At 39.3% G+C, this 23166-nt stretch overlaps 1 long non-coding RNA gene across 1 annotated transcript in view; it reads right to left on the bottom strand.

The window, feature by feature from the left end:
* Positions 1 to 7179: 7179 nt before the first annotated feature.
* The window catches only part of LOC137169885 (uncharacterized), a 152312-nt gene continuing 136325 nt past the window's right edge, over positions 7180 to 23166 (bottom strand). Inside the window, exon 2 of the long non-coding RNA XR_010924557.1 lies at positions 7180 to 7252. This is a non-coding gene — a long non-coding RNA (uncharacterized lncRNA). The remainder of the gene's footprint in view (positions 7253 to 23166) is intronic.

The following is a 23166-nucleotide window of genomic DNA, read 5'->3' as shown; positions in this document are numbered from 1 at the left end:
ATGGGAAGCTGTGTCCAGACTTTTGACTGGTGCTGTAGATCCAGAGATAACAAGTGATGCTTCTTGTCTTTCACACACACACACACACACACACACACACATATACGCACACGCAGTCAGAATCCAGCGTCTTGTTTGTCCTTGTCAGACTGACCTGCTGTGTCGGCTGAAGAAAACAAGCAAATTGATGATGTTGTGCACTGTGTAAAAGGCAGGACTGGAAATGGCTGTGAGAGGTGAGGAGGAGGAGGAAGAGGAGAAATAACTGGAAACTAAATAACTGCAGCTTCAACCAAAAAGAAAAACAATCACTTGGAGGAGGATGCGAAATACTGGACATACTCGCACCAGTGCAGGTAGTTTGTCCAACAATCATTTTAATAAGAGGACGTATCACACGTTTCCAGCTCTATATTTATATTCTGGGACTCTACTGGGATATGTTTGCATGATTTCCAGTTAAAAACTCCTTATTTATCTTCTACTGGTCCTTTATGCAGCCCCTCAGTTCAGCCTCTGTCTGAAACAGGCTGTTTTAGCTCCTGTCTCTTTAAGGCCCCGCCTCCTGATGAGCCCACTCTGTTCTGATTGGTCAGCTTCAGGAAGCTATGTAAACAAACCAGCCTGAATCTGATCTGAATATGCAAGTGGACAACGTGAGCAACCCACGAAACAACCAACAAAGGCTACGGAGCGGACGGCTGTTTGTGCGAACGATCTGACGTCAGTCTGATGTCGGATGTAGAGGTAACGTTGCAAATGAGGCGTTCAGAGCAGGTTGGAGCCCCGAATTTTGCCTTGCAGGGAGCATTTTTACATATGCTCACCTCAAGTTTTATTTTATTTGTTTGTTTATTTAACAGGGACAGTGCACATTAATAAACATTGCTATAAATGCACCAGAGTTAGCCAAGAGGTTATTTTTCATGGACAGATGTTACAGTCGCCCAAAAAACAGAATATGAAAATGAGATTGAAATTACAAAGTTATTAAGATCATTTATGAGCATGCAGAACAAATAAAAAAATGAAGAAAGAAAAAAACACCTTAAAACCTGTAACACAGAGGCTCATAATAATACAAGATATGCAAGACAATAAATACATGAAGATATTAATGTTAATAGAAATGTAGATTGAATAAAACCACATTTAGCTGCATCGTTAGACACTAATTAAAACATGTAAAGCAGAAGCACAGACATGTTTAACTTAGACATTTGACATTATAACAGGATATAAATGATAGAAAATCATAAAAAGTGTGTTATGTGCTGTTTACAACCAAATAAAGAAGATTTTAAATTCTAATGGAGACCTTGACCTGATATTTAGTTGATGTTGGATAAAATGACTGAAACAAAGACCATTCAAACGAGTTACAGTATATGCTAATATAGTTTATAATTGTTCACTGTTTTAGTGTCATACAGTCAAAAATGTGTTTTTATCACTGGATAGAAAGTTCAAATTATGAAGGATAACTCTAATCTCCAGTTATTGAATTCTGAAGTAAAGACAAAACCCAAATACAAAAACTGTCAACATTTTAAATACAAAAATATCACTATTATAAAGAAATGTCACCTGTGATGTGCTTTGACATCAGATTCTGACTCTCCTGACATATACAGATATAATATAAACTCATGATCCATTTATTTTAGGCGATTATATCTCATCTAGTTTAAAAAGCGTTTTATTTCTTCCTGTAGAGGCCGTTCCTTTAAAAGTTATGAGCCCCATTCCAGCATTAACAACATGGTGAACATATTCAACAGAATACATGTAAATACTGTCAATATGAGATTCTTGTTTTTTTTAAAAAAATACACTAATGGAGCCTAAAAAGTCAACCAGAGAATCATCCAGAAGTGCTTCCACAGCAGTCTGCAGGTAGCAGGAACTCAGATCCTGGTTCTGGCTGTGAAGTTGTTTTTTTTTAAAAATGTTGACACTTATTTTTCTTTCCTGGATTTATTTTTATTCTGGTTACTATAAGCTGTCAGCTGTAACTAACTTCTCTTTCTCCGCTGTGCTTTAATAGAAATCAGGCGCAGCGCTGTTTTGGCCTTGTTTCATCTCCTGGCTTAAAAAAAAAAAAGAGCCAACAGTTCGAAAAAATAAAATGAACACAAGCAGAGTGAAGCAGACTGTTTCTATGTATGATGAAGCCAGGAGGCGCCGGGGGGGCGGGGGGCGGGGGGGTCGAAACTGGCATCCATCCTTGCTGACATGAACCTTGGCAGGCTGTGACACGCTGCAGGACTGGCCTCAGTCTGGTCCTCTGGTCCAGCTGCATCTGGAGGATTTCCATATGAACAGCTGAGAGACCGACAGAGAATCTTCCAACAAACCTGAAACAACAAAATGTATGTTCACTAAACACGCGGCTGAAGACAGTCCCAGTTGGAGTAACATTTGCTAAAAAAGTAGTAGGAAATGATTTAGCCCTTTTTAAAAAAAAATGAAACTATATATTTGTAGGTTTTGGTCTTCATCAGGAAGCAGTGGGCTCGGGGCAGCAGACAGCGAAGGGAAGTTGGAAAGTATTGAACCATGTTTTAACACATTATTGATTTTTTTTAGCTGTTCCATGTTGAAAATAAGAAACTATAATAACTCCAGTCTTTTCCCCTTGAAGGAATATTGTGCTTTAGTAGGTTTTTCCTGCTGGTTAAACTGCTTATATTCTATCATTAATTATGTTTCCTTCCATATGTGTGCGTCATACCAACAGACTGATCCCGAAACCAGCTGCAGCTACTGAATTATTAAAGAATCAAAGTGTATGTTGACTTTTACAACTTCAGGATCACAATCACTCTTTTTACCTCGTGGAACAGTTGCACAAACAATATCACTTTTCAGCTTTATGGAGTTGACACCTAGTGTAGATTAAAAACAGGAGGTGATTGGTTCTTTGCCAGCAGGGTTTCTAGACTTTAAATGAACCTGCCTGAGTGCCATCGGCTGCTAAATCTCTATAATCTTTTAAACCACTTCTAAACCCCCACTGGTACAGAAAAACATTCAGGTAATGATCTTTAATTAATTGTCCATGTCTCTCCATCTTTTTTTTTATCTTTTGCTTTGATGTTATTTGCTTTTCTTTCATGTTCTGTTCTTGCTTATTACTTTTACTGTTGATTTTATCTTTTTTGGGTTTTTTTTTTTTAAAACTATGAACATATTTAGAGTTGTGAGCAGTTCCATCATCATCATCATCATCATCACGGAGGATGATTTTGTGCCGACTGGCTCCAAAAACCTTCACAGGACGCCGTCACGCAATGTTTCACTGAGATTAATGTTACTAGATTATAATACCTGCCCTGTTAGCACAATTTAGCCAAAGTAGCTAACTTTAGCCCCGACTAGCTTCAGAGCATGAAAGGCAACCAGTGGATGATGTCACTCCTCGCTATGTCCGTCATTATCTACAGGCTGTGTGTGATGGTGGTGAATGTAAAGCAGCCAGATGTTTTCAGATGTGGTGCACAAAGGTCCAACTCATCTAAAGAGACGAAACGCTGCATCACAGGCAGGAATAAATCACCTGTTTACGTAAATATTGTACAATTTGCCCAATTTCTTGCTCCAGTGTAGTCAATAAACACTAATGTGTTTCCTTAGAAATCTGCAGCACTGCTGTGTGATGATTTAAGCATCCAAGGTCCAAGTAATAAGTACAACTATAACGACTGTTACCATCGTTGCTGTTTGTAACTAGTATTTGCTGACAATACTGCCTGAACTCTTACGGAACGGACGGCTGTTTGTGGGCACGGGTGAACAATCTGATGTCAGTTTGATGAGGAAGTTGAGGAGCGTTCATGACGGGCTGACTTTTGACTGTGTTTAACACAGACATCTGACATAATAACAGTATATATAAGACAGAAAATGACTAAAAGCATGTCATGTCCCCTTTAACTGTAACTAAACTGGTATTTGTTCAGGGACTGAACTTCAACCCTGCAGTGACTCCAGAAACCAGTCAGGACACACTACTCCCAGTATAAAATTACACTTGATTTTGTGCATATTTGTTCTTTAAAATGTGACACAGTGACTTTTGAGCCTAACTTCCTTCTGAGAGAGAGAGAATAAAATAAGATTGAAAGAGTGAGTCAGTATAAATCCACATGTTACTGAGCAGCCATCATGTAATGTTTGCAGCTCAGCCGATAGTGAGAAAAATACCAAAACTATATTTACTATACGACTGGTATCACAAGAAACAATCAATCAAACAAATGAAACATTCTGTAAGCTGGTCTGATACACTGACAACATGTGTTTAATACAAGGTGGCTGTAAGCAAAACATCATAACAGGGTGCAAACACAGACAGCAGGTTTCCTTATTAATGCTGATTTTTGAACTATGATTTTCCTCACAAACATATAAAGTATTTTCCTCATTATTATTGTTTTGATGAGGTCACTATCAAAGAACTAATTAGCGAGAGATGCAACCTTGAATATTCCTGATGAAACTATAAACACACTTTAAGTAAAACAGGTAGCAAGAGTTTAAATGTAAAACATACACAACAACATGCAAGATAATTAACAAATAATGATCATCTTCTATGTGTGTGATCTCTCAAGGTCTCATGAAATACATATTATTATATTTAATTATTCAAGCTTTCATGAAAGTAATAAAATTTAGCAGAAGACTGTGGTGTTTACTGTTGTATCAGTGATCTACACACACAGAATGACTTCAGATTAGATTTGGACTTAAGACGAGAGAGTCATGAACAGTTAGTGTTTGTAAAAACTGTGACAGCAGTACCTTTTATAATAACATTCAGTTAAACCTGTAATTGATTTTTTAGGCCTCTATGTTCACCACCTAGTTGCTAACTGTGTCTGTCTGGTGGCCATTTAGTGCTGAGTCAGTGTAGAGTGTGTTTTGTTGCAGAAAACGACGCTATGAGACGCTGAGAGAGAACAAAACCAGTAAAGTTGCAGCCGGACAGATAAACAATGAGCTGAAACTCACTATAAAGCTCCGTAAAGCCGAGAGGAGCTGCAGAGTCTCTGATAATTCTCTCTGCAAGTTCATCATCAGAGTGCGCATTATGCATTTTTTATATGAGACATTGTTATTATAAAAAATATTGATTATAGCTGCTGGCCCCAGTAAAAAGCCTGCAGCATCATAATAAACTGAGAATGAAGAGGTCAGTTTCATTACTGAAGCTGCATGTTGTAAAATCAGAAACCAATAAAGTGTTGAATGCTCGTCTCTAATAATGTTTAAAATGATACTTGTGGTTCTTTCCTTTTGCTTCATTCATTCTACATTATGTTTTATTTAGCGCCTGATGTTTGAACATGTAAAACACAAACTAAAGTGACAACATGTCAGTTTAAATCTTCTCTGGTATGCGTTTCTTGCCTCGCTGTGCCTTTACTTCTTTACATCCTGTTGTATTATATAGTTACTGCTGTGCTCTGTGTGTGAGTGGACGTAGTTAACAAAAGGTTAATTTCTAGCTAATTGCAACTAGGTCAGTGTGTACTCGCAATGTTTTCTTTTTTAAAAAAAGTCAATCTTCAAGTGTCAACTTGCCCTGAAGCCATCATCAAACACAGACAGACATGCAGGAACATAGATACAGACATGACTCATTAATCACAGTATATAATATACAGTATGAACCTCAACAAACCGGCTTCTTATAGTTCATGTAAGACTGTTTCTCAGTGGACGTGCTGGGTCATCAATACTGATGAGACTGAGAGGGGAAAAGCTGTTTTGCACCGTGCTTTCATCATTATGATAGAAGATATCTATCTGCAGGGAGGAAAACAATGATTCTTCATTTATCATGTTTTAGTAGCTGCAAAGAAAATGGAAAGAAAAACATGTTTTTTGCATGTAAAACACAGTTGAGTCCATTTAACCTGAATCAACAGTGCGAGAGGTGATGGACTGTATTTTATTAGATTAAATAACATTAAAAAAATAACAGGTAATATATGGTTTATTTGTTAATAGTTGAGACAGAGAGGAAATACATAACTATAGCAAATATAAAATGTTTGATTATGATAAGTAGTTTTTTTTAATGTTGAATGGAGAATGTGCATAATTCAGTGTGCAGTGGTGTATTAAAGTATTAAACTGGTTGTATGTTGTTGTTGTTTTGTACTGTATATAACAGTAAAATGAAAACAAGGAAGATAAAATGAATGAGCATGAATAAGGATATGTAAACAAAGGAGGAGATGAGCACTAAAGAGAAGAAAAGAAGAACAAAAGGACAAATACAACCAAGAAAGACAAGTACAAAAAAAATCTGCAGGGAGGACGAGAGCTGAGAGACAGCGTGAGATAAAAGAAAACAACGACATAAAGGACACATGAAAGGAAGAGAAGGCAGCGAGCCAGAGGAGATACGGCGAAACGTAGGAGAGAATTCATCCCGCGGAAAAGTTGCTTTGCTTGCAGTGGTTGTGCTGAAGGCTAAAGCCGACGTACACGGCGGTGATGAATTGGTCCTGTCAGCATAAAGCAAACAAACAGAGATCTGTATAGTGTATGACTGCACTCTTCAAGCCGCCGCAATGAACCATTGTCACAGTCGTTGCTGCGCCTCCGGTTTAGTTTTTTTTCCTGGTGTTTCCCCTATATGTGTGTATGGTGTGTGTGTGTGTGTGTGTGTGTGTGTGAGTGTGTATGTGTGTGTGTTGTGGGTGTGGTGTTCCTCTCGCTCTCCCAGCTCCCTGATTGCCGTCCAGCCTTCACACCTGCTCCAGTCTTCACCTACTCAGCAGTATATCAGCTCTGGTTCTTCATCAACTCTCATCGCCAGGTTGTTGCTGTTTCAGCCATCGACAAGTAAAGTTTATTTTATCTATGTGGCGCTATATCACAACAGAAGTTATCTCAGGGCACATAGAGCAGGTCTAGACTGTACTCTTTAATCTACAGAGACCCAGTGTTCCCACAGGAGCAGCAGCAATGAAGACAAAGAGAAGCACAGCAACAACAACAATAATCTTACAATCTTTCATTTAGCAGATGCTTTCATCCAAAGCGACGCACATCTGAGAGCTGATAGAACACCAGCAGGGATCTAGTTAGAAGAGAACAACATGAGTAAAGTGCTATAAAGCAAAGTTTGAGTCTGATAGGACGTAGATGCCAACAGGCGTATTTTTGTTTTTTCTCTTCCTTCAGTCCATTAAGTGCAGAGGTGTTTGTGAAAGAGTTGGGTCTTTAGTCTTCTCTTAAAGATTGAGAGGGACTCTGCAGATCAAACAGAGTTTAGTAGCTCGTTCCACCACCAGGGAACTACAGAGCAGAAGAGTCCAGCTAGAGACTGGGGGTCACTTGGGGTGTTGTGGTACCAGGCGCCTTTCATTGGCAAAGCGTAGTGGGCGGGAGGGAGTGTAGACCTGAATGAGGGAGTTCAGGAAGGAAGGAACTGTTTTAGTTGCTGTTTTGTAAGCGGGTGTTAGGGTTTTGAATTTGATGCAGGCAGCAGCTGGGAGCCAGTGGAGGGATATGAACAGCAGGGTGACGTGTGCTGTTTTTGGTTGGTTGAAGACTAGACGCACCGCCACGTTCTGGATCATCTGCAGAGGTTTGAAGGTACATGCGGGGAGGCCTGCCATGAAGGAGATACAGTAGTCAATGTGTGAAGAGCCTGTAGCAGGAGTCGTGCTGCAGACTCAGACAGGAAGGATCTGATCTTCCTGATGTTGTACAAGACAAACCGACACGACTGAGTGATTGAGGCCACGTGGACCTTAAAGGTTAGCTCATCGATCATGACGCTCAAGTTTCAGACAATTTGTGGGCTGAGTTGAGCTGATTCGAGCTGGATGCTGATGTTTTGTTGTATGGAGGGACTGGCTGGGACGACAAGGAGCTTGGTCTTAGAGAGGTTGAACTGAAGGTGACGTTCTTTCATCCATGTTGACATATCGGCAAGATGTGATGAGATCCGGGCCGTGACTATGTGGTCTTTCGGCGGGAACGACAGGAAGAGTTGGGTATCATCAACATAGCAATGGTTATAACAACAATAATAAGCAGTGGGCAAAAAAGTTGTTGGTCTGCCGAAGGTCTCCTGTGAGATGAGGGAGGATTGTGGAACATGTGCATTCAGAGCTTAGTCTTGATTTGTTTTGCTTGATGAACTAACTGTGTCATCATCACCCTGTCGACCCGTCTACCAGCGTCATCCAGCCACGCTAACATCCCCGCTCTGCCCTGCTCCTCCATCCACCTCCGCTCCCTGAGAGCCTGGTCAATTAAACCTTTTCTTATTCATTCCAACTCCGAGTCTGGGTCCTTCGTTCGGGTCGTAACAGAACGATCTGGCAGGGCTGAGTATAAGTAGAGGTCTTGATTATGGTATGGGTTGCAGCTGGTGGGGCTCTGCTCTGACGCCAGCACATCTGTCTCCACTCACACAATCACACACACCAGTTGGCGAGAGAGAGAGAGAGAGAGAGAGAGAGAGAGAGAGAGAGAGAGAGAGAGAGAGAGAGAGCCGTTGGGGAAGTGGCAACAGGTAGACAGACACACGGCCGAGGCAGGAATCGTATCAGCAATGACATTTCCCTCTTCGCTGGCAGGACACATCTGCTCGAGGTCTATACAGCTGTTTTTTGTTGTTTTTTTTTTTTTTTTTTACGCATTAAATAGATAAATCTCACATATAAATCGTTTTATAATGGTTTGATTACTGACACCCACGCCATCCTCTTCAGCTGTCATTTCTAGTCTCACTGTTTGTTAGTCATTATGTTTGTGTGAATAATTCAACAGTGGACCTACATTAATGCACCATATGTGACTCATACTGCACATTATCATATGTAGAGACCTCGGCTATAGTTTAATGTATTGAAAGGTGTCCAGATGTTTATAATATAGAGCTAGAGGTAGATTTACAGATGTTTATCCTGATGAGAAATCGTCAATACACAACAACGTCTCCAGAAATGTATATATTGAATCAAGAATCTTATACAAAAAGGATAATTTAGTGATTTTAATCATCTGCTGCAATAAAATTATCACATAAAATTCCTTCTAATGTTTTTGAGAAGAGAGAGATGGAGGGTAGAAAGCTTCTCTCAGTGTGCTTTAACTAAAGCGATTAGCAACCAGGTGGTTTTAGCATCACGAACAGGAACAGAGACGGTGACATCACAGCGGTACGGTGATGTATGTCGAGCTCTTAACGTCAGACGGATTAATACACATTTCTGATTTTCTGAACACCGGTTATCACACGTCATTAAGCATTACAGTCAGTTTAGATTGCTGATATCATTGTTTTATAGCTGCCTGACTTTACTCACTGAGCTGATTCCACCTTCAGAAGGACACACAGCTCCGCTCTTATCTTTATGTTTCATTATTAAGATATTCTTTAATATTGACCTTTTATGTTATTACAGATTCAGTATATTGGTGACAACATACAAAACAACTGACTGCAGTAGAGAAATACAAGATACAGGATGTTTTGAATTAGATTAGAAACAGTCACACCAGCATCGATTCTCTGTTTCTACCAAACATAAAAACATAAACAGACTTTCAGATACAAATTTCTCACTTTCACAGATTTACAATACAAGAAAGTTGATATAATTATGATTTTAGCACCAATAAAATGTTTCACACACCTACCTCATGATCAGCACTCAGCCAATCATATGAACGCTGATCATAGTTTCAACTCTCTGCTTGTTTTATTGTTCAATTATTATTGATAATCAAATTGATCCTCAAACTGCGTTAAAAGAACTAAATTACATGGATGAGAATTAACAGGATTATTTTAGCCAGATAACAGCATGTTAGCCACATTTGGCCCTGGTCAGTACATATCTTGGATCTTTATCAAAAATGTTTATGCTCTTCTAATTTCATTAATCAGTTTGATATCAGTGTCTCCGTTAAATCTTGTATCAGTCAGGCTCTAATTCAAATAAATATGTGTATAATTCTGTGTCTCTTTTTATACTTATTATATCATATATAACTAATATTTTTCTGTTTGCAGGATTGTGAGAAGTTAAAAACGTCTGTCTGGTTTTAGGATTTCTGTTAATCTGCATGACGTCCTTTTTTCATTTTCCAGTGTTTTTCTAGTGATTTGTAAATCTCTGCGCTGCTGCTGTCATGCTGTCATGAGGAAGAATCATCTGTGTTGTTGAGTTGTTGTGGATCAAGTAAAGCAACAAACTGGAGCCTTTAATTGTCACTCTGCTGTTTTCTTATTGACGAAGGATGCTGCTGATCACCAAACTGTTCTCACAATCTGAGTACAAATAACAAATAACACGACTTTACACTTTCATGTTGCGTGTCATTTAACGCTGTTGGTTAAGCTTAAGAACAAAAACCTCTCGGTTAGTGTTAGTGAAAGATCATGGTTTGGACTCTCCTCCTCCTAATAACCCAAAAATCACCTTATAGAATAAAATAAATTGGTATAATATTGACGTCACTTCTCTGGGAAGGATCGGTGAATCAACTGCAGGCAGTTTGAACGTGTAAACTCATGTTATGTTGTGAGCAGATTACAGAGACTGCTGCTATGTTGTTTTCCACAGACCGTGCTCTGCTTTCTAAAATCATCCACCGTCCTCTTGTTGATGCTGTCAAACTGTCCGCTCGCTCTGTAAAGTGCTCCGGCAGAACTCGGGCTGAAGAACTTTAAAGATACAAAGGAAACAGAGATGTTGTCGTGAGGAAGGATCGACTATGTTTCTTGAACAGTTGTGGATCAAGTAACGCGACAAACAGGAGCCTTTTATTGTCACTGTGCTGATTTCTTATTGAGTAAGGATGCTGTTGATCACAGTTGTGTGTGTGTGAAATAAATGCAGCTGTATTGTTTTCCACAGACTGCGCTCTGCTTTCTTACATCATCCACTGTCCTCTTAAAGATGCTGTCAAATCGTCCCTGCGCTCTCTTTATAAGCTCTCTGGCACAACTCGGGCTGAAGAATTTTTTAGAGATACAAAGAAAACAGAAAGTAAAAATCACAATATAGAGCTCTTGGCCTGCTGCACAATGGCTAGTGTCCGTGATAAAATCCTTCGGGGGAACAGCTGAACCAGCTCAATCCGTTTATCATGGTCGGTGCCCACCAGGCCTCCAGTTGAAGTTCACCTCACTTAAGTGTCCATGACAAGTCTTCTCTCACATAATTCATCCAACAGCAGAGAGAAAAATGACTGCGATTCTCATATAAATACATTATCTTGTCATCTTCAATATTTGATGCTTGTTGGACATTACAAGCTTCAAGGTGAATAACAATGTACAAGAATAACCGGAGGGATTGATTTTTTTTTTTTTTTTTTCTCTGATGCCATAATGGCAGCGAGCCAATTTATGTAAGAAAGTAGAAGGAAAAAGTGCTACAAGCAATGATGGGGAATGAGGTTGGGATGAGGTCTGGGGTGCGAGAGGACAGAGGCCAGACAGATGCAGGGTGGCAGACAGACACAAACAGATGAAAACAAACAATTCCACCCCTGTGGTGCAGCAGGCCGGTGGGGGAAGACGAGGGAGCGCCTGGTTGGGGATCTTGGAGAAATGTCAAGCTAAGCATACATCAATGGAGTTAAGGCGGGGCTGTCAGGGAGCATTAATGCAACACGCTTGATGTTTTAGTAATGAGGACATGCTGTACACAGTGGCGAAGATGCAGGGGACGCAAACAAGTGCGCCGGCGAGGCGAGGCGAGGCGAGGCATGGACGATCAGCCGGAGAATCCCGTGAACAGAGGGAATCAGAAATGGAGGCAGAAACAAACAGACAGGATGACTCAGAGGAAACACAGCAGGAGTCTAGAGAGAAACATGTGATGTTTATCAGATCTTAAACCATTGTATTAATATTATTAGTGTGATTATTATTTGTATTTTATTCCTTTTAGATGTAAATACTTTGGCAAGTTTAAAGTCAGCATGTTTTAAAAGTCTAGAGAAGGTTTTTTTCTTTCCTCTAAAAGTCAATTCAACAAAGTCTCCACTCAGCTCCCAGGACCTTTACTTGCAGGGGAAACCCTGAAGTGATGCTTGTCGGACCGGCTGCTTCTATAACTGATCATTTTGAGCCACTGATTACAGTGTGATGGCTTCTGGGGTCTCAATGCATTCTGCATTCAGATTGAAAAACAGCTCTGTGTTGAAGCAAAGCGAGAGGGCTGTGTTGTTTAGGGTACCAGTGAATGATGAAATACAATTCAGGAGGTCCATTTAGAGCAACAAATGAGTGTGTTTGAAGGCTTATCAAATGCCAAAACACAGCACATCGGTTGGGTTTTACAACTCTGGAAACTATTTTATCTTTCATTGCAATGATTACGAGGTAAACAGCAGAAACACAGCATTCGCACTACAAAGTAATCCACCAGCAACAGGCACTTATATGTTTGTTGTTGTTGACCGCTGCAGCGCCCTGCTGGATGGCGACGCGTTGTTGAGCCTGGTTCAACTTTCTTTGCCAGACATTCCTGGAGCTCTCCGTGTTGGCAGGTGGCGACTTTTCCCATCTGCCGATCCTTAAACGCCTCCAAACAGCAGCAGATCTTTGACAAAGTGACAAAACTCCTCAGATTCTTTCCTAGTTCCCAGTTTTTATGATCATAGATTTATATAATAGATACACGTTTATGATATCACATCAGTATAAACCAACATTAAACCTTTTGCAGAGTCTTATCACTGTTGCTAAGACCATATATTTTTCTTTTAGTAGTTTATTTCACTGCTCTGTCTTTCCTGAAGTGAAAATAATAATAATAATAATAATAAGAGCCGCCTGACACCTTCTTCTGGGCTGAGCTGTATTTGCAAAAAAAAAAAAACAATTGTGTTGACAAAATGGAGTCTAGCCAAGTAAAAACTCTTTTCCCTCTATTCATTAAATTTGCTCAGTCTCCCAGTCAGCGGCAGCAGCAGCAGTCATCGGAGTGTCAGCTCATCCTGTTATCTCCACATCAGATTCACTATCGTTTTCACTTCAGCTCCACTTGACTCGTCTCAGATCTGTTTGTCCTCTTCACAAACCGTCTCTTCATTCACTCTCTCTAAAAAAAAAAAAACTTCATTAAACTCTTCCACAAACCCGGGTTTAAGCTGTGCTTGTTCGCTCTTTAATTCTCTCTCTGACTTTTGCTGCACTTTATCTGAATTTATTAAGACGTACTTGAAGATCAAACAGTTGAACAAGTCGTGCACATTTAATCAGATAGGAGAGAAATTCACAGAAAGGAAATTAATCGGGCAGAAAGGATCAACTACGGCTGACCCTTCCATGGTTTTTTATTTTTTCTTTTCATTTCGGATGAAAGCAGTTTCAAAAGGGTAAAAGATAATAGATAGATAGATAGATAGATAGATAGATAGATAGATAGATAGATAGATGTAGGCATCCAGTAGCTTATTCAACACATACAAAACACCAGTACACATACTAATAAAAGGAGTGATCGTCTCGCCACCAGAGCTACTGCACAGAGCTGTGTAGCAGTGCAGGAATAATAATTATCACGGTAAATAATATAAAATACAATAATAAAAAGTCCAATGAACAGTTGGGAGGTAAAACCTGCCTCACACTGGAGGTTTGGATCAGTGAATATAAAAGTTTAATGAAGCAGCCACAGGGTGAGTAGTGGTGCTGTTATTATATCAGACTTCTGGAACATTCAGATTAACAGGTAAACATGAAGCCTCTATAATGCTGAACAGTTATACAGTAATACTGGACTATTTCAATACTGGTGCCAATATGATACACAAGGTTTTGGTCTTGATGCCGAAACCTGAACTGGACTCGGCTCACTAACAGGCCCGAATCCCACGAAGAAGACCACGCCAACGAGCTCGACGCCGTAATAAATCAGACCCGCCGAGATGACCTCATCCCTGCGGCGACGTCTTCAACGCAGTAGACGTTACATGGGTTTGCTGATATGAGAAGTTAATTAGCGTCCCTCTGTTTGCTATACTGACATGCTTCACTGAGTTATGGTTTATATTATCATTTAGACCTTGCTACTCATGTGTTTTATGATTTTCTTTATCCTGTATTATTAAGACATTTATCTATTAAATAAATGTTTTCATTTATCCAAGAAGTTGTCTGTTGTGTCCTTTGAGAAGCAGGAGACATGTGGTCACTGAAGGAGCTTAAAGCTCAGATTAGATCGACTGAAGACTTAATTAAATACATTTTCCCTTCAAAGGAAGGGTGCTGCCCCCAACGAGTGAAAATGTAATAATAAAGTTAGATAAAAACCCTTTTCAGCTTTCAGCTTGGTGAAACAACCAAACGCTGTTTCTTCTATCATTATGAACAATGAAGAACTGGGACCTGATGTGTTACAGGTAACACACAGTCACTGTTGTGCTGTTCTGTATCAGAGTCCAGTATAATATTCTGTCAGAAAACAAAGTCAGGTTTAACAAAGCACCACAAAGTTTGTTGCAGTGCAGATATTTCCGTTGTGTCTCTCTCGGCTGCGGCTGGAACGTAGCTCCAGTGGTCCTCTGACAGTCCTTGAAGGCACCGCGACAAAACATGAGGACAAGAAGTTAAATGTAGATGTTAAAGTCTGCAGCTGGATGAAGAGATATTTCAACAGAGAGAAGACAGAGGAAAGTTTAATGTCACTCATGTATAATTCACATTAGAACCAAAGGAATCAACTTGAAAATCGGTGAAGTCGTCCTTTAATGTTTTATCAGTTTTAATAAAACCAGTTTCTTAAATTTTTCAGGAATTTCATTTATTTATCAGGAAATATGTGACTGAAGAATAAGTGAACAAGTACAGTTTTCTGTACTTCACAGATTCTGATGCTGGTATCATTGAAACAGAAAGTATTTAAGTTTGATTCCCAACCAAAGTCTGTTTCCTGTAGCACTTAACACTTACATTTACACAAGACTTTACACTCACAATGACACACTAACATGCTGGTGATAAAATGTTAAGCTATAATTACCCTCTATCAATCAAACTTTATTTGTAAAGCACCTTTCATACAGAACAGACAGAACAAGTGTAGACAGTAAACAGTAACATGTAATAAAATATGATTAAATAATAACAACAACCACCATAATAATAATAATAATAATAATAATGATAATAATATTAAAATCCAGTGAAATAAAAAGCAGATAAACTAGATAAAATGGTTAAAAACTAAAGACAAAATCGATAACATGCTAACATTTTTAACAAACACAAACATACAGCTGAGGCAGATGTGAATACGTGTAGTTCTGCAGGTATTTTGGTCATAAACCAAAGTATTGAATGATAAATGGCTGCAGCATATTGTGTGCTAATCTATGCAGTAAATGTCAGGATATGTTACTGAGTGATGGAGGATTTATCTTCTGGGGAGCATGAATGTCTGAATGTTCAGTCTGAAGCAAAGTAGTTTAACAACAGATCAATAAATAAACCAAATTTGTTGAAACTTTAGTTGCACGAGACGCACAACAGCAAACACAAATGTGCAGTTTTTTATGATGAATTGTAGAATCATCAACAATCTGACTGTTTATGCAAATCATATGTGAGTAATATATGTAGCATATAGCAAACACTTTATAGCAAATGGTAACATGTGTGAGAGCAGCTGTGTTAGATCACTGCTTCTAGCATGTAGGAAAAGACCAGCGTCAGTTCATATTATTGTGCTTCCTGTTCTACTCTGTATCTGTTTAATCTGAGACTGGAAAGAACAGCCGCTTTGTCTCGAGTCTCGTGTCTGTGAGCCAGCAGACTTTCTACTGATCAAGCAAATTTAAAAGCAAAAAGTCCTTCACGTGAGACAGAGGACAAAGTTTGTGACTCTTTCCTCTTTAACTCCATTAAAAACAAACAGTGCGTGTTAAACTCTCCCGACTTTACAGCTGCATCCGACGGAGAAACTGTGTCACATTTCAAAAGGGCACAAGACCTTTCAAACTGCAGCCGCTAAATCTGTGCATAAAAACGACAAGGCGGAGCTGACAAAGCAGTTTTCTGTTTAGAGGTGCAGTATTCAGTTTGGAAACACACATAGCAAAGGAGCGGAGTGTGTTTATATGTGTGTGTGTGTGTGTGTGTGTGTGTGTGTGTGTGTGTGTGTGTGTGTTTTGTGTGTCTTACCGCAGCTCCAAGTCTGTAAAAATTGAAATTCATAGGTTGTTTGTGCTCTGCTTTAGTAGACTCATAAATCATGAGGTGATCTGACAAAGAGCAAATGTTTAATCAACCTGTAGAAGCAGGATGACAGAAATGAATACAAAACACTTACAACACATTATTTTCTTGATTAATTGATTAGTTGTTTCGTCCATAAAATGTCAGAAAACGATGAAAAATGTTGTTCAGGTGACGCCTGAAATATCTTATTTTAGATATTCAGTTTACTGTCATAGACGACTAAAGAAACCAGAAAATATTCACATTTGAGGAGACGACTTAAAGAACGACGCTAAACAATTAATCAATTATCAAAATAGTTAACAACAAATCAATTAATCGACCAATCGTTGCAGCTCTACATTATTAAAACAACTGTAGATGAGTGGAGCTGCTAAGTAGTTTTAAACCATTGATTGTTGATTTTACTTTGCTGTTTGTGGATCTACATGGTAATTATTCAGCTCTAGAGGTGTTGACAGGTGTATTTTAATTTATCATGTCTCTCTGTTAAACTCTAGTGGTATACTTAATGAGTTTATGTCCCCTACATGTCAAACTATGTCTGTAAGTATCCCATTGACTGCGCTTACATAACGATTAAAGCGCAGTTACATTATATTTTCCATAAAATATACTTTATGCATTGTATTTGGGCAGAATGAAAACCATAGAGACAACAAACACTGAAAATCTGCTTTAATTTTTTCTCCATCTACAAAATCTCATTGAAATATCGACCGCTGAATATTTTTAAATGTAGAATTTAAAATGTTTTTGTTCAAAAAAATAAATAAATCTGTTGATCAGTTAATTTGACTGATGGTTTCAGGTTAAGGTTTGGTTAACAGTGCCTGGTCTTCATGCAGCCTCCAGAGTGAATGTGTAAAAATAAGGCTCATGCTACAAATAGCTCAACTTCCCTATGTGACAAAAAGATAAAAAAAAATACCAACTTCATTTATTATAACATCTAATAATCCCTCCAAATCTGAAAATGTCCTCTTAGTTCACTGTTGTGTTAATCTGCTAAAACAAAGACACTTAAACTTACATACAGAGGAGCTGGTTCAGTTTCCAGGAGAGTAAATGAAGGATATATAAACGTAACCAGTCGACTCTGCGTTGTGTCGTAAGGAAGAGGCTCAGACGAGGGTTTCGTGGAGGCCTCCGGCAACTGACAGAAGTAAATGAAAAGAAATCCTCTGGTCAGTTGTGACACTAACTCAGGCTCCTACACAAATGAAATAACACAGAAATGTGTTAGCATACTGCACAAGAAGTCCAAGCTAATAAACAAACTTGCGCACATAATTCAAAGGAAGTGCTACATCCCATGAAGTACAACAACAAAAGGGGAGCAGTAAAGGCGGGGGACATCATTTTAGGGGGGGGGGACGGACCCACAAAGTGAACGTAGGGGTACAGTGAACTGAGCCATAAATGTTCCACCTGTTGACCCTGGAGGAGTAGCACGTCAGGATTTAACTATTTACAAATTTTGTGTAATTATAATACATATGCTGCATAGTTCACCCTGTTACATATACAATCATTCATCATCTACATGTGCGGTGATATATCTACACACAACCAGACAAACACAGTTCAGGATGAAACGTAGTGAAGATCTAACAGTTGGAGGAGCTGTAAGTTCAGTTCAAAGATGGAAAGTTTTCACAGAATAAGAATATTTCTTAATCTCTTGATGTTCTTAGCAAACAGGATTATATTTTTAAACGCAGAGTGATTTTAATGCATGTCAGATACCCTCAGATGTTACACATGATTTGTCCTCATTTTATTCTACTTGACATTTTTATACACACTGAAGCCTCAACAATCCTTCTACTGTTATTCACTCAGCATGCATTTGACAGATATATGAACAAGGCCAATTTCAACCGTGTATGTTTTACACGATACAATTTCAACCCCCGAGGAGTGCAACATTTTCACGTTACATCATATTGTTATTACTAAGGGAAATAACATGTTTTTCTCAGAATTGTTCAATAAAAGGCTCTCAGTGCACCAGAAAAAGGCGAATCAAACAATTCACACTTGCTTTGTTGAACAGTATCTCCTCATCACATCTGGCTGTTTGTGACACCTGCTGAGAAAACACTCAGAACGGGTCACACAGGTTAAAATCAAACATTGTACTTGTTCAAAATGGAAAACATAGTTTGGCACTCCTTTCTTTTTGTTGTATTCAAACTGTTTCGCACTTTGATGCTGCTGTAAAATACCCAGAACAACAGAGAATTCTGTGAGTCACTGCACACATTATTTTTATTGCTGCATAAAATGGTACCATAAAAAGTGACATTAAACATTTAAAAAGTTTATAAAACATAAGGATATGGTTTTGTTACTGGCTGCAGAGGAGGGACTGTAGATGGAGAGTAGCTCGGTCAGGAAACGGGCACAGCTGCAGGTTATCAGGGTGATTAGCGGCCTGATAAATATGCCGGTCGCGCGCTCGCTCTCTGGGATTTACTGTGCGGCTGTGACTGTAAGTGAAAACAGGACAAGTAGCAATAGGGACAAGAAGCTCTGGGAAGTTAAAACTGAAGTTGGGAATTTTGTTTGATGTTTAGTTTGTGCTCAAATAAAGCAGATGTGTACCCGCCCCCGCCTACTGGGGTCTGTTCCAGAAAGCAGGCTTACAGCAGGTTATATGGATGACTTTGCTGAGTAAAAGCAAAGCTTTTTCTGAGCTTCTTCCCTCAGGCGCTGCAGGTGCTAAACGAGGACGCTGCTCAGGGGCCGAACCCCCCCCACTCACCTCAAACACCCGCTAGACAAACACACCAATACTTTTCTTTTAAATTCTTTTTTTGCAGAAGGTATATTTAGTATGTGTTGCCTGTGTTTGTGTGGTTATATGTATGTTTATATTATGTGCCTGTTTACATTTTAATCTTCTATCCTTTTAAACTTGTGTTGTATCTCTTTGCACAACAGCATCGTCCTGATAATGTGACAAATAAAGCTTGACCTACAACCTGACGCCTCTCAAGGATAACTGATGTTTATTAGATGATGAAGGCAGCTGGATTTGTAACATCACAACGTCACAAGATCATGTGAGACTCCATCTTGTCCAGTTACACACTCGTGTCGACTAGGGATGCGCAGAGATCACAGTATCTGTATTTGTATCTGTATTTATTGAAGCAACAAAATTATTTGTATTTGTATTCGAATAAAAGTGGAAAGAGGCTTAAAAATCCTGTTTTTGTTTTTGTTACGCTTTTAATTTTAGAAAATTAAAGTGTTACAATAAGTGTTCATGAATAAACTACCTTATGAAGGAGGTCCCCACACCGGATCTTGAACTGGAGTCTCCCAGATCATAGACGACTGCGCTGACTACTGAGATAAAACTTCACTCATCATCTCATTAAAGACAGACCTCTACCTGTTTATACACCCATAACACACAGACAGCACACTTTGCTTGTGTCAGTAGCTCAGCTTCATCTCTGGGGAACACCCCCAACAAATAATTTTTAAAATATTTGTATGAAACAAATATTTGTATAAAACCACTATTTGTGCTTTGCCAAATAATGTATTTGTATTCAGACACCCCTAGTGTCCACTAACAGTGGTTTGGACCAATCGGTGTCCTATGAGGAGCTACAGATGTGGTTTAGGTGTGACAGACGATGGCGGTGATAGACAGATGGTTCATCCAATCACTTGCAAAGTATTTCTTGAAAGTGTCCGCCCTTTTCCAAACAGTTTCTAAGGACGACTTCTCAGATGTTTCTGTGTAACAAACCATCTGGTGCGTCAGGTTAGACAGCAACAACATGCTAACATTGTGTTATCTTGGATTTGTCTGGGTTTATTCGTTAAAGACGTCCTGTTTGGTGGAACAAAACCTTAGTGTACTTTCCTGGAATTATAAAAAAAAATCCGTCATTATAAATCTTTTGGTAGCACCTTTCTTATCCCCTTCAGAGTTCTCTCTTTGAGATGTGATACATGTATTGTCCCAACTCTTCTCCCATTCCTGGAAACACTTCCTGTCGTCATCTTTTGTCACCCTGTTTAGAGCTTCTTGTGTTTCTTTCTGGATGAATCTTTTCCCTTTCACTCCCAATTTTAGTTTCACCGAGAGTCATTTTGTCTTCTACTAAAAAAAAAAAACCCTAAATAGTGAAATATCAATTTCAGACAAACTTGATTTTTAAAAAATATTTAATAAAAGTTGTGTCGGGCCTGATGTTTTATCAATGCCTTCTAATGCACATATTTTTGCTTGTTTTTCCTTCAGTGAGAAATGGGACGCAGACTCTCAGAATAGTGCGCATATTTTAGTCTGTAGTGTTTAGTATGTTAATATCTATCATACAAATGTATGCACTAATATGTATGTAATTTTCAGTACATATTTAAACTGGAATATCAATTCAGACATGTTTATTCAACACGAGGCGCTCTGGGCAGATGTGTGCTGTCAGCAGTCCTCTGCTATATTAATGCTTGTGTCTCAATCTGACTGAAAAATGCTTATTTTGCAGATAGTATCCACAGTTAAGAATAATAAAGTAAGAAGGTTGTATATGAACTGGTTATTTTTACACTGAAACGATGTCGAGTTGAGAAAACTACTGTAAGGAGCTGCAGCCTCATTTATAACCGTTGTGTACTTACAAAACAGGGCTGGAAAGACGCGTTCAGCACTTCTCACGATGAAGTCGTGATCTATAAACACAAACCTGACGGGAGAATGTGAACACCTGTACGATAACTCTGATCCAGGAGTTCAAACATCTTGGAGACGGAGGACAGTGGCGACGCAGATGGTGAGGTGGTGAATTGAAACCAGATTGTGTAAAGATCCTCTCACCCATTTAATTTCACTTAATATTAAACGTTCATTATAGATCCGCATTATCATAAACATTCAGACCAGCAGCGTTATCTCTACTTATGCTAGTTAGCCATAATTAATCCATAAGCACTTTTATAGCAGTTTTAAAAGATACAAACCAACTCAAATCTCAGTTTAAATTCTGCTCACGATTTCATCAACGCTGTCTCAGTATCACATGTCAGGATGATGTCAGGATGATGCCGGGATGATGCCGGGATGACAGCGGGATGACGGCAGGATGTGGCAGGTTGCAGGATTCAGGAATGTCTGTCTTGCATTTCCCTGATACTAAGCGTGAACATACTGATTCCTTTTCACCACGTTAATCAACTCATCCACAATTACATCAAATCTTTAAAGAATTGCAGAACAGAGCGTTGATAGATTTTTATAAATATCCTCTAATACTGTGCACATATCACCAAGTATAATTTTAATTTTCATATAGTTTTTGTGTGTAAAATTGCTGCAGTGAACATGACTGTGCTGTCAGGTGCATCGCGGTGGCTCCAGTCACCTGATGGACACGTCTTCACCACCTGGATCTACACATGGATCATGTAGGTCTTGAAATAAAGCAGGCGACAGCTCTCCCACAATCATTACACTCCATATTCTCATTATCAGTCCTAATCATGATGCAAGCCAAGTTCACTAAAACAAAACTTAAATAAATTATGTTCATCTATCAAAACTCCATTTTCAGATGATACCCGAGGGTGGTGGAAACCGCTGATTGATACGATCATTTCGGGAAGGTGTGAAGCAATCAGTCTGATAGCTGTGAACATAAATACTGCAGTGACAATCGTGCGTAATGCTGCATGACGGATGCTCTGGTCCTGCAGGAGGACTACGTGAGGATTAGGAGGGACCCCACGGAACCGCACCATACCAGTACAAATACAGGTTCAACCAGTTGACAGGTATGTGTTTGATATGATTAACACTATATAATGTTTACCTTTCTGCCTAAAACACCTTCTGGGAATAATATAATTCTGTTAATTCTATCCTAGGTTTGATATATCACATCCCTGAGTTCCATAATACCTGCTGTTTTGGATTAAAGTGAGTAGTCGATACATCAGGTTTCATTACGCTGGGAGAACACGCCAACATCAAGAAGGCAATTTGCAACAATGTCCAGTTTCACAAATACAAATCAGCATAATTTACTGCACTCATATTGTTATGAGGCTCCATATGAAAACAGTCTGACAGATGTAGCGGCATGATGGTCTGGTTCAACACATGACACATAGCAGTGTAGAGAACAGACTACATGCAGGCGCTGTACGTGACGGATGGCTTCCTGCTAAGTTAATAACCAGCAGATTGTAGAAATTCTAAGCCTGATGTGTAATTACTCTCCGTTATAACTTGCAGGTGACAGTATCTTCCCCTCCAGGCTCTGGATCCTCAACCTGTTTGCAAACCTGCAGAGTGAAGAGGAAACGTGCAACAATGATCCTCAAACGCATTCAGATGGAGGCGTGTAGATGCTTCAGGTGATGGACTTTTATACCACCCAAAAAAAATCTGCAAAATTATCAGGACGTTTGCTGCTTTGCACAATATGGTCTCTTCTCCCTCCTGGCCTCCCTTCCTCCCAGCATGAGGACCAGCAGCCCCTCCCTGACAGGAAGACGATCAACTGGGAGCAAGGATTCATGAGGATGTAATGCAGCGTTTGTAAAATAAATTCAGCAACACAAAGGTTCATTTTTTTAACAAGATCTTTTAATGTCGTTGAAATTTCACACATCACGACTCTTATTTGTTTCAGTTTGTCTGCTATGACATTAACGAGGAACCTCCTCAGCACCTGCTGCTCCCATCAACTCTGGAAGAAGAACTAAAGAGCCGAGCCAAGCAATAAAAGACAAAACAGTGTTTTAATGGGTTCGTCTGTGGTCTCTGCCATGTCGTGTGTCTTCCTCCTGCTCCGACACCACACACACACACACACACACACACACACACACACACACATTGTTTCCTCCAGTAGAGGCCATTCAGGGTTTCCAGCAGTGAAAGCTCAGGCGTGCCTTTGCTC

This window comes from Thunnus thynnus, chromosome 18 (assembly GCF_963924715.1).
Source record: "Thunnus thynnus chromosome 18, fThuThy2.1, whole genome shotgun sequence".
Taxonomy (NCBI): domain Eukaryota; kingdom Metazoa; phylum Chordata; class Actinopteri; order Scombriformes; family Scombridae; genus Thunnus; species Thunnus thynnus.
This window is presented reverse-complemented; position numbering and strand designations above follow the sequence as displayed.